Below are 12,865 nucleotides of genomic sequence, written 5' to 3' on the forward strand. Positions count from 1 at the left end.
AATTTGGTGACCTAAAATTGCTAGAACCAAAATTTGCCCAGAAATCTAGGTTAAGTCTAATCCGGAAATCATGGTTCAAATGCCTATAACTTGAGCTAAAAAACTCCAATTGGAGTGATTCAAAAAGGAGAATAAACTTAAGGCAATAGGGAACATTTTCTATGGAGAAAGTTTTGCCAAATTCCAATAGTAAAATGACCAATAGCACAATGCAACCTTAGACACCAAAACTGAAAATTATCAAATGTGCCTAAAAGACTTAGAATTTGAATAAGCAACCAAAACCAACAAATTTAGTGACCAAAATGTGGTGTGTGGGTGAAGTTGGAATTCCCATACCTATTAAGCCTTAGAAAGTCAACAATTTGACTTGAATAGTGTAATGAATAGTAACCCGAAACACAAAAATTAAAGAACGTCGAGTTTAGCACATTAGAGCTAGGTAAAAGTGAAGTTAAATTTATTTTGGATTTATAATAAGTTATGATGCTAAAACACTATGAAAAACTGTGTGTTTCAGTGGAAAAGAATACCGGGAAGGAACCCGAGACATCGAGTCAAGGCCAAGAGGCGACTCGTATAAGGTTTGTGCACAATTAACTCTTTTATTATTTTTCAATTCCAAATTGATTTGAAATAAATTTATGGTATGATTTATGATTTTTGTTGTGTTGAGAATTTTAACTTATTGAATGAAATTGTATAATTTGAATATAAATTTTCTTATGCATTTAAGGATTTATTGCATTGTTTTGAGGATTGTAAATTTTAAGTTTGATGTGTTGCCAACCTTGAGCATGAATTTATGATGATTAAATATGTTGATTTGTAAACACTTTGTGATTAGAAATTGTTTTGAATATGATTTGAAACCACAGTTAACATGGAAAAATTTGTTGTGAATTCTCATTAGCTTGTCTAGTGAGATATCTCCTCCACTAGATGGGGTGAGTTACTTCCTCTCTGGCTTGCCAGTTGGGGAAGAATTTGAATGAGTACTCATATATACTAGCTAGTCTTTGTTTCTCCCTTTTAGCCTCTGTTATTGGGAGAATGTGAAATGCCGTGGTGTACAACACGACATCTATTTGAATTTTGGGTCATGGGATCAACTATGTGAATTATTGGCAACGCCCTTTAAATTATGTATAATTTAATAAATTGTGATTAAAATAAATAATTTGTTAGTGATTCAAAATATTTTTGTATTATTTCAGAAATTAAAAGAAATGTAAATAAATAGTTACTATTTGATTAAAATGTTATTCAAATGAATAATTTGCATTAATGAAAATAATGATTTTTGAATATCATGAATTTTGAAGAATTTAGAAATTTTAAATTTATATTCATTATGAATTATTAATAATAATTTGTATTAAGTTTTAATTTATTAGTTTGTGCACCACTGAGTCCACCACTCAGCGATAGCTTTGTATGCTGTCGCAGGTGAAAGGAATAATTAAGCAGCTGAGCAAGATTTCTAAAAAGACATAGTGAGACTATCTTCGGGTATATCATAGGCATACCCTTGTACATTAGCTTTTGATGTAATTCTGTAATTATATGTATGAAATTTACTTTGAGCAGTTGTACCAACTCTTTTGTAATATATATATTTAGATTGGAATCAAATACAAATTATTGTAATATCATCTTTAGATTTTATGTATTTATAAAGTTTGCACTACTAAATTTTTTATACTCCCATGAATGTAAATATTCATTTTGTTATCTTAATGAGATATTTCAATGTTTGATTTAATTTAAACTGTGTATTAAATTGCTTGTGTTGATTTGTGAAATGAGGATTGTTTGAATTTTGAGGCTTGAGAAATTGGTTGAGATTGATTGTGAAATTTGAAAAAGTTGTTGAGAAAAATATTGGGAGTGTCTTTATTTTCAGGTTTTGAAGAACTGTTTTCTTAAAATACAGACGACACTCTGCCGAAATTTTTGTAAAAATTGCGGAGATTTTTAAATATCTAAAAATTTGATTTATGTTTGGACTTTAAATAAAGGTTTTTAATATCTGAGAAAATTTTACCCACCAATTTAAAAATAAACGAAAATTGTTTCAAAATCCCTTGTAGTATATTTAATGGGTTATCGGTAGGCGAAGTATGATAATTCATTAGGTGTATTACGGGAGCATGTTACATCTTACGAGGAGTAGGGTGTGACACAAGCAATCTAATGAATGTAATGCCTTGATGAAAATCAACTCAAGTTCAAAATATATTTGGCACTTAAGGTTAGGTCATGTTGCAGAAGATAGGATTGCAATGCTGGAGAAAATGGAGATTTTATCCTCATTATGTTCTGAACCTAATCTAACTTGTGAATCCTGCCTTCAGGGCAAAATGACTAGATCACCCTTTGTTGGATAAGGACTAAGAGCTGAAAATATTTTGGAGCTAATACATAGTGATATATGTGGTCCATTTAAGGAAATGGCTAGAGGCGATTTTCATTACTTTATTACCTTTACTGATTGTAAATCAAGGTTTGGGTATTTGTATTTGATGAAATACAAACATGAATCCTTTGAAAAGTTCAAAGAATTTAAATCTGAAGTAGAAAATCAAACAGGAAAAAGTATTAAAACTCTTCGATCAGATCGTGGAGGTGAATACTTAAGTACTGAATTTGATGAATACTTGAAAGAGCATGGCATTGTTTCCCAGATGACTCCTCCAGGAATTCCATAGTTGAATGGTGTATCTGAAAGGAGAAATCGTACCTTATTAGATATGGTATGTAGTATGGTGGGCTATACTGACATGCTAATCTCCTTTTGGGGATTTTCATTAGAACTAGCTTTGTATATTTTGAATAGGATTCCATCAAAATCAGTTTCTTCCACACCTTATGAGATATGGCATCGAAGAAAACCGAGTCTTAAGCATGTTAAGATTTGGGATTGTCCAGCTTATATCAAAAAGCTAAACACTGATAAATTGGAAACCAGATTAGAAAAAGGTCAATTTGTTAGATATCTAAAAGAAAGTTTTAGATATTATTTTTATTTGTCTACATCACAAAAGGTTGTGGTAAGCAGAAATGCCATATTTCTTGAACAACAGTTTATTCATTAAGGAGGCAAAGGAAGGTAAATAGAGTTAGAATTGGAGAATTCTAACCAACCAACAGATCAAATGGATATAGATCCATCTAGTCAACCTACACCTATTAATGAAACATCTACAGTAATTCCTCGCAGATCGACCAGGATATCTCACCCACCAGTGAGATATGGTTTTCTTCATGAAGATGAACAAGAGTTGTTTACTTATGAAGAAGTAGATCATGGAGATGATCCTCTTACCTATGAAGAAGGTATATCAGATATATACTCTTCAAAATGGATTGAAGTTATGAAATTCGAAATTGATTTCGTGCATAAGAATCAAGTTTGGGACTTTGTTGACCCACCTAAAGGTATTGTACCTATAGGGAATAAATGGGTTTTAAAGAAGAAAATTGATTTTGATGGAAAGGTAGAGACCTATAGAGTAAGGCTAGTAGCAAAAGGGTTTCGCCAAAGGCAAGGAATTGATGATGAGGAGACTTTCTTGCCTGTTGCCATGCCTAAATTAATTAGGATTTTGTTAGCAATAGCTGCATATTATGATTATGAGATTTGGCAAATGGACGTCAAAATATCTTTTCTCAATGGATACATTGATGAAAACATTTTCATGGAACAACCTAAGGGTTTTGAACCCTAAGATAGTTCCAAGGTGTACAAGCTAAAGCGATTCATTTATGGGTTGAAACAAGCTTCGAGGAGTTAGAACATCCATTTTGATGAAGCCATTAAGTCATTTGGTTTTATCAAAAATGTGGATGTGCTGTGCGTATATAAGAAGGTTAGTGATAGTGCTATCACTTTCCTTGTATTATATGCGGATGATATTCTGTTGATAGGTAATGACATAGGTATGTTAATAACTGTAAAAGTATGGTTGTCAAATACATTCTCCATGAAAGACTTAGGGGAGGCGATTTATATTCTTGGAATTCGCATTTATAGAGATAGAGCGAAAAGAATAATTGGTTTATCCCAAAGTCTATACTTGGAAAAGGTGTTAAAGAGGTTTAACATACTTGATTCCAGGAGAGGATTATTACCAGTAAGACATGGTATCCACCTTTTTAAAGAGATATCTCCAAAGACACCTGAAGAAAGAGATAAAATGGCCAGGATTCCATATGCTTTGGCTATTGGAAGTTTGATGTATGCAATGATGTGTACTAGGCCAGATATTGCACATGCTTTAGTTTGACTAGCAGGTTTCAATCTAATCCAGGTTTGGAACACTGGATAGCTGTTAAGAATATCCTTAAGTACTTAACAAGGACTAAGGATTTATTCTTGATTTATGGAGGTGGTGACTTGCAATTGTATGGTTATACTAATTCTGATTTTCAATCAGATATCGATAATAGAAAGTCTACCTCTAGGTTTGTGTTCATTTGTAATGGAGGTGTAGTCAGTTGGAAGAGTTCCAAGCAGAGTATGACTACTCATTCCACTACAGAGGCTGAGTATATTGGAACATCAGATGCTACAAAAGAGGCTGTTTGGATAATAAAGTTCATGCCAGAACTTGCAGTAGTTCCTTTCCTCGAGTCAACAGTTCCTCTCTACTGTGACAATAATGGAGTGATCATACAGGCTAAGTAACCCCGTCTCACTAGAAATCCAAACACATAGAAAAGCGCTACCACATTATCAAAGAGATAGTTGGGCGAGGCGATGTAGCCATGCAGAAAATAGCATCAGCTGAAAATCTAGCTAATCCATTCACGAAGCCTATGTCACAAGCTCAGTTAGACCAATATCTTGAGAAGATGGGTCTAAGATATTGTAATGAATGGCTCTAGTGCTAGCGGGAGATTGTTAGTAGTATGCCCTAGAGCATATCATTTAGTATGTATCTTGTACATATTTTATTAATAAAAGGCAATTTCACTTTTCCATTTACATAATGTATTTATGTGTAATAGAAAAGGTCCATTGATATTTTGTTAGAAATTCTATTCTTAAGTTGTTAAGAATATGAGTGACAGCATTTCTAGCACAAAGTATCATAAATTGGTTCACAATCGAGGATACTTCACACAGAAAATGACTTATCCAGAAAGATTATAATCATGTTTGTTCCCAAGGTATTTATATGAGATATAAATAAGATAGAGTGGTGAGTCTCATGCCATATAACAAACATGATAGGTACTTATACATGATAAGTAGGCCAAACCAGTTATGCATATGACAAGCACATGGAGTTTACTCTTGTCAATGCATTGTCATATATCATATCAGTGCATATAATCTTTAGACCTAAGATAGCACAGTTATCTTGTATATAGGTGGTTTGAGTTTGATACTGCTTTCATACTTGTACTGTGCATGGGTATATGGGCATGTGTTGGCTCCTACTAGTTATATATGGAGATAGATGTTGATCAAGATGGAATTTGTTACCCTAAGTAAATAGGGATAAAATCTTATGTTCATTTAATTGTTCTTGATGTTTCAAGTTCTTGGCCAGGACAGATAGATTTAGTCAGAAAAGAGTTTCTGACAAGAAAATCTAATTAATCAAGAATTGTAATTTAAAAAGAACATAATGTTCATAGCAAATGGGGTTTGACATTAACCATGACTCCAGCTCGAATTTGGATTTTGTAACAGAGAGATCCTAGTGCATGGTAACATATGATTAAAGGTTCATTTAAGGTATTCCTTATTACTGATTGGGTGGCCATGGCACGCTATGCTAGGTGTCAACCATAGTCTATGAGATGCCTAAAATGATTTAGAGAAATCATTCATGGTAAGAAAGAGTTCTGATGATATTAAGAGTTGATATCATATGTCATTGCCAATTAGTGAAGAGCCAAGTGAGTCACACACATACACAAGTTAATCACCAAGCTAAATGTAATTTAATTGATTAATTAAAGAGTTTAATTGATTAATTAAATAAGTTTGGTTTGTAATTAGATTGGAAAGTCCCTAGCATGGCTTGAAACCAAATCTAGGTTGTTAGATGTATAGTATAAGGTAAATTTATATTTAAAGTATTTAAATATGAATTTAATTATGAGAAATTAATTAATATAGATTAATTAATTAATTTATATTTGACATAAATTGATTAGAAGAAGAGAAATAATTATTTTGGGTTGAGAACTCAAAATTAAGATACAAGGGTAATTTAGTCATTTCATAGGGTGACATATGGCACCATGAGATGGTGACACATAGCACTACACATTAGCTTGCCATTTGTCTTCCAATCATGTAAGATGATCAAATTCATGATTAAATCTAGCTTTGACACTTGGCTTAATGTGATTAGGTCAATTAAAATTCTGAGCCAATCAGAAGATGACATGTGGCAAGGTTTTCAAGTGTTGACCTCTCTATATAAGGGAAAGGATGAAAGAAAAAAATATGCAATCTGATTTTCTCAAAGAGTTGCTGCCACCCTTGTTGTCTTCTTCATCTCTTATCAATTCATAGAGAATCGCCAACATTCTCTTGAATTAAAATTGCTAGAAATCATTTTCTAGTGTCCTATATATATCTATAACATCTCTAAAGGCAAAACCTTAATTTCTAATTGATTAGAAAGGCTTGAAAAGCTGTTCAAGGGGCTGCCATTGGTGATCTTGGTGTGAACAAGCTAAAGGGATAACATTTGGGGTCGTAGGTTCTTCCTAAAATCAAATTTTAATTGTGTGATTAAAACCCCTAATTAAATATTTTAATTAGTCATGGGCCTAATTATGAGCCTTGAAAACAAGCCAACACTCAATCAAACCTTGCGCACCATGAAGTGCCATTGATGCCGCCACTTATGGTGGTTCCAGCATATGTGCCACCATACATGAGCATCCAACCAGCCTTGATTCAACAGGATATTTAACAGACTGGTAAGCCAATTGCAATGAAATTGTTGTGGGTTTCAATTCTTTGACTTCCAGCTTTTGGCATATTGATAGAGGCATTAAACTCACACTTGCCCCAAGATCACAGAGGGCCTTATCTATTTTCTTATCACCAATGAGACAAGGTATGTGTAACGATCGGGCTCCAACCACTAGAGGAATTGTCCACTTTGGCCATAAGCCTCACGGTTTTGTCCCATAGGTGGAATGGAGAACTTCCTAGGAGGTCACCCATCCTAGGATTTCTCTCAAGTAAGCACGCTTAACCCTGGAGTTCTTCCAATTCTCCAGGCCATTCCACCAAAAGGCGCCTCTAGCCCATTTTATATATCATTACTTTTTGAACCCAAGACTAACTCCGTGCTTTGCCAATGTGGGATTTGCCTAAGGGACCTTTCTCCCCCCTTTTCGGGACTCAGCGTCCTCGCTGAGGTTTGCCCCACCATCGCTTAAGAGGACATGTGAGCGGCTTTGATACCAATTGTAATGATCAGGCTCCAACCACTAGAGAAATTGTCCGCTTTGGCCATAAGCCTCACTATTTTATCCCATAGGTGGAATGGAGAACTTCCCAGGAGGTCACCCATCCTAGGATTTCTCTCAAGCGAGCACGCTTAACCCTGGAGTTCTTCCAACTCTCTAGGCCATTCCATTAAAAGGCGCCTCTAGTGATTAGTTCCCCCATTTTATATATCATTACTTTTTGAACCCAAGACCAACTCTGTGCTTTGCCGATGTGGGATTTGCCTAAGGGACTCCCTGTAGCAACTCCGTACATTCTACTATTCCGGTGACGAGTGTCGGTCCAGACAGCTAGAACGTCTAGAAAAATATTTAAACTGAAGTGAAGAACCATAATTAAATCAAATATTAACAAGAAAAATTTAGGAAAAATTTTAGAAATAAAATACAACCAAGTTAAATGAGCCGGTGCCCTAGCGATGGGTAATCCAGTGGGAAGTTGCGGTCTTCGCAACTAGAAACCCTAAACCCGGGAGAAAATTCATGAAATAATTTTTGAGACTCTAGAGAAGAGTCATTGAGGTTTCTATGGCATTAGAATGCCAAGAAAAGGTTTAGAAAAATTTTTCAATCGGTACAGATGATTTTGGCTCAATAAGCTAAACGAAGGGCATTTTGGTCATTTCGTCTTCAGAGATGATTTTTGGCCGACTTATCCAGTTAAGTAAATAATTATTATGATCTAAAATATGAATAAATATTACTAAAAATTAAATTGGAAATGAGTAGAGAAGAAAAGAAAAGAAAATGAAAGAAAATGCTAATTATGACATCATATGATGTCATTTAAATCTCCTCCACCAATTAAAATTTGTTAAACTCATTAAAAGAGATAAAAGAGACAAAAAATTGAAAACAATATTCATCTTCAACCTTTGGACAGCCAAAAACGTTGAGAGAGAGAGAGAGAGAAGAGGTTCCACCATTTTCAAGCTTAAAAGCTTTAATTTCCTCTCCATTTGTTCACCAAAATTGCCAAGTCCCTTCACAAAAATTTGATCTTTTACCAAGAATAAGCTATTAGCAGCCAAAGAAGAAAAAATTAGGGAGGTTTAATCAAGGTTAAGTGAAGCTCAAAAAGGTTAGTGCCTATACTTACTTCCCTCTCTTTTTAATCCTTGTTAGGAAGACTAATTAAATGAGAGTTTGTTAAAAAATTGAACAAAACAAATATATTGAAGTGTGTATGAAAATTTGTAGCCATGGGAGAAGGATGAGATTTGTTGATTTGTATGACTTTAATTGTTTAGAAGTGGTTTGTGATGAGAAAACTTGAGTTAGATGTTGGATTATGTGTGTTGGATGTGTTAGATGGCATGATAGCATGAAATGGACACTTGAAAATTAGGGTTTATGAAAAAAATTAGGGTTTGCTCATGAAATGGAATATTAAACTAGTAATTGTCAATTAGTGACCATTTGAATGTGTGTGACGAGGAATTGAAGTGAGTAAGGATGTTGGAGTTGAGCTTAGGCATGCTGCCCTTGGTGACCTACAGGACTGGTTGTGAGTCCAGCAGGTTTGGGCAGCCATAAATGGAGTTGCATAGGTTCAATTGGTGCAAGGCCAATTGGACATGAAACTAGACACATAATGGTAACTTTGGTGAAGAAACTCTGCCCAGAAAACTAAACCAAGTTGACCTAAAAATTGCCCTAATCCGGGTGACTTGCATTCTGCCTGGGCAAAATGACCAAATGAGCAGTATTTATTCATTTGGTCATAATTCAGTGTAGAAAGGTCCAATTGATCTGAACTTTTACCAGAAGAAACCTGAGACAGTTCGATAACTTTCATGAAGAACACAAATCCAAATTCTTACCATAACTTAGTCAAATTGCCAACCAAACTTAAGTCACCAAATCTGGCAGAACCATATTGCCCAGAAATTCTGGGTATAAGTCACTCCGGTCAGTTATGGTAAAATGACCATAACTTGAGCTACAAAACTCCAAATGGAGTGATTCAAAAAGGGAATTTAAGAAGACACAATAAGGAACAACTTTGATGGAGAAAAGTTAGCCCAGTTTCCACTATAAAATTGTCCAATGGAATAGTAAACTTAGGTAATCAAAACTGAAAATTTAGAAATGTATTTAGGGGACTTTAAATTGCAATTGGCAATTAATGCTAGCAAATGTAAAACTCAAAATGTGGGATCTTGGTGTAATTAGAATTAACATATCCATTAAGTATGAAAAATTCAACATTTTGGTTGACTAGTAAGGTTATCATGGCTTATGTGTTATCATGGCTTTTTATGCCATGATAACCTTACTAGTAAAATTCAACATTTTATGCCCGATTATGTGTTATCATGGCTTTTTAGCCATACTGACTGCATACGTGGTTGACGTTCTACGTCCCATGCTATGACGGCCCGAGGCACCGCAGTGTCCAATGCCAATGACCCGTTATCCAGTTTAGTCAGCTTGTCATAGGTTACTTGGGCAGTGAAATTTATTGAAATAAGTTAAGAATATTAGTAATTAAAAATATTAGAAATTAAATAAATGAGTAAGATGACCTAAAATAAATTAGAATAGTTATTTATTAGAAAGAATCGAAATGAATTGGACCGATATTAAAATTTACTTATTATGAAATAATCTGAGACAGCCTAGAAAGTATTGAGAAAATGCTAAAAAATTAGCAAAGAAAATTATAACATACATAAATATTGCAAATGTGACTTACATAATAATATAAGCATAAATTTATTATTTTTAGATCATTTTTTTATGTACATTATTATTGTACATTGGTGAAATAAACACTTCCAAAGAAAACTAAATTAGAATAAAAAATATTAAATTTTAGAAACCGCATGTGAAGTATAAATAAATCTTAATTATTTGAATTATGTTTTATTTATATCTTTATTTGTATATTATTTCCTTGTTATATTACTGCACCACTAAGCAGCAATGCTTAGCGCGATGGAATTGTTTCCTCGCGCAGGTACTAAAGGTAAAGCCCAGATAAAAATATTAAACAGAGATTTTGGAGTTCTGATCTGCAGAAGTGCCTGAAGTATTCAAGGTTATCACCTCCTCAGCAATGCATGTAGATAGGGCCCTTATAGAACATATTTTATATTTTGTATAAATTGCTTAGATATTATATTGTAATGTATATTATGAATAGGTAATTAATAGGAATGTGATGTAAATTAATAAATTAGCTTTTTCATATGTAATTAATTTGTATATCATTTAAATTATGAAATTTTGTAATTATTTTATAAATTTTGTAAATTAAGGAAATTTGAAAATTTTGCTTATTTAATTTGAGAATGTTTACATATGAATTGAGTATGAATGGAAATGTATGGAAATGATTATGAAATTGAAATGTATGGATGAGGTTTGAATTATAAGAAAATTATGAGAATGATTGATGAGATAATTATGATTAGCATGGATGAGATTTTTATTTTAAAATATTATTGAATTTCAAATAGGTGAATATTGAAATACGCCAAACGATAATAAAATAGGGGAAACTCCACTGGTTTCTCCGTCAAAAAATAATTGATATTAAATTAAACGAATTCAAAATTATTAAAAAAATAAAGTAAGATAAGTTAGGGTGCTCCGGCACCGATTGTAGCATGCCTTGCTCGGCTACACTGTAGTCGGGTGAGGGGTGTTAAAGTATGGAGAAGCTTCCTGGGTCTTTCAGCTTTGGAGGCAGTTTGTTTTGCAGTATGGTGTTGCATTACTCTATTAAAGCAACAGTCTCATAGTCTTCAAGCTTTCTTTTCTTTGAATGAATTTCCTTAAGGAATTTGTTGTAGGATGGCATCTAAGAGAGTGCTTCAGTGAAGGGAATGTTGATATATGATTTCTGTAAAACTTCTAAAAACTTCCCAAACTTCTTGTCCAATTTGGCTTTTTAGAATCTCAGAGGAAAAGGTAAGGGAGGCTAATATGGCTATGGTAGCTTCTTTTTCTTTCTTGTTTCCTCCTCCTGATTCTTATTGGCTTCTTCCTCTTTCTTCTCTGCTTGGCTTTCAGATTTTTCAGAAGTTTCCTCTGTTGGCTCTTCCTCTGAATGTTCTAAAATTTTTCCACTTCTTAATCTAACTGCCTTACAATGCTCCTTTGGGTTCATCTCTGGTTGACTAGGTAGTTTACCAGTAGCTTTGCTTGAAGAGGTTGCTTGCTAAGCAATTTGATTTTCAAGCATCTTGTTGTGGGTGGCAAGTTAGTCCATTCTGGAAGCTAGCTGTTTGATAATTTCATTTTGCTATTGCTGGGCTACTAGGAAGCTTTCCATCATGGATTCCATAGTTGACATTGATTCAGATTGTTGGTTCTAAGGGAGTGGTTGTGGCTGTGTAGGGTTTTGTCCCTTGTTCTGAAATCCAAGGGGTGTTGGTGGTCTGTACCCTTGCTGTTTGTTTATTAACTGATTCTGAGAATTTGACCGTGAAAAATTTGGGTGGTTCCTCCATCCAGGGTTGTATGTATTTGAATATGGGTTGTGGGGCTATCTCTGGTTGAAGTTCCCTCTATTATTCATGTAGTTCATCTGTTCTGTGGGGAGTTCATTGAAGTTGTTGTACTCTGAACCCATGTATCCTCCACCATAGCTGTCATTATATTGACTATTCATCCCTATAGCAGTAGCCTGCATTTTATTAAGCCTCTTTATGACCTGGTCAAATTGAGCATTTATCATGCTTGGGGCATCCACTTCTAGGATTCCTGCTGTTCTCCTTGTATTTCCCCTTTCATTTGACCACTCGTAGTTGTGATATGTGACCCTCTCCAGAAGTTCAAGTGCTTGATCCACTGTTTTCTCCATTAGGTCACCTTCTGCTGTTGAATCTACTGTGCTCGTGGAGGGCAGTAGCCCATTATAGAAGTTATGAACCAGGAGCCAATTTTCTATGCCATGGTGCGGGCATTCTCTCTGTAGGTCCTTATATCTCTCCCATGCATCAAAGAGTGATTCACCTTCCCTTTGCCTAAAGGTGTTGAGTTCAACTCTCAACTTTGTAGTCTTTGTAGGTGGGAAGTACCTTGCTAGAAAATCTTATGAGAGGTCCTCCCATGTGGGGAATGTTTTAGCTGGTTGAGAAACCACTTCCTTGCTCTATCTCGAAGGGAAAATGGAAATGCTCTGAGTCTTATGGCTTGATCAGAGACCCCATTCATCTTGAATGTATCACAAAGGGCAAGAAAGAACTAGAGGTGGTAGTGCGGATCTTCTATTGGTGAACCCCCAAACTGGGTCTATTATATCATCTGGAGCCATGCCGATTTTAGTTCAAAATTATTAGCATCCACTGTGGGTCTTGTAACACTAGGTTCGAATCCTTGTATGGAGGGAGCTCCGTAATCCTTCAAGAGTCTTGTCCTGTTATTG

At 34.6% G+C, this 12,865-nt stretch overlaps 1 non-coding gene across 1 annotated transcript; it reads left to right on the forward strand.

The window, feature by feature from the left end:
• The first annotated feature begins 12,386 nt into the window (after positions 1-12,386).
• On the forward strand, positions 12,387-12,493 carry LOC131179721 (small nucleolar RNA R71). The gene has a single exon (XR_009148608.1). It is a non-coding gene; the product is annotated as a small nucleolar RNA R71 (small nucleolar RNA).
• The last annotated feature ends 372 nt before the right edge of the window (positions 12,494-12,865 follow it).

Source organism: Hevea brasiliensis, chromosome 4 (genome assembly GCF_030052815.1).
Source record: "Hevea brasiliensis isolate MT/VB/25A 57/8 chromosome 4, ASM3005281v1, whole genome shotgun sequence".
Taxonomy (NCBI): Eukaryota; Viridiplantae; Streptophyta; class Magnoliopsida; order Malpighiales; family Euphorbiaceae; genus Hevea; species Hevea brasiliensis.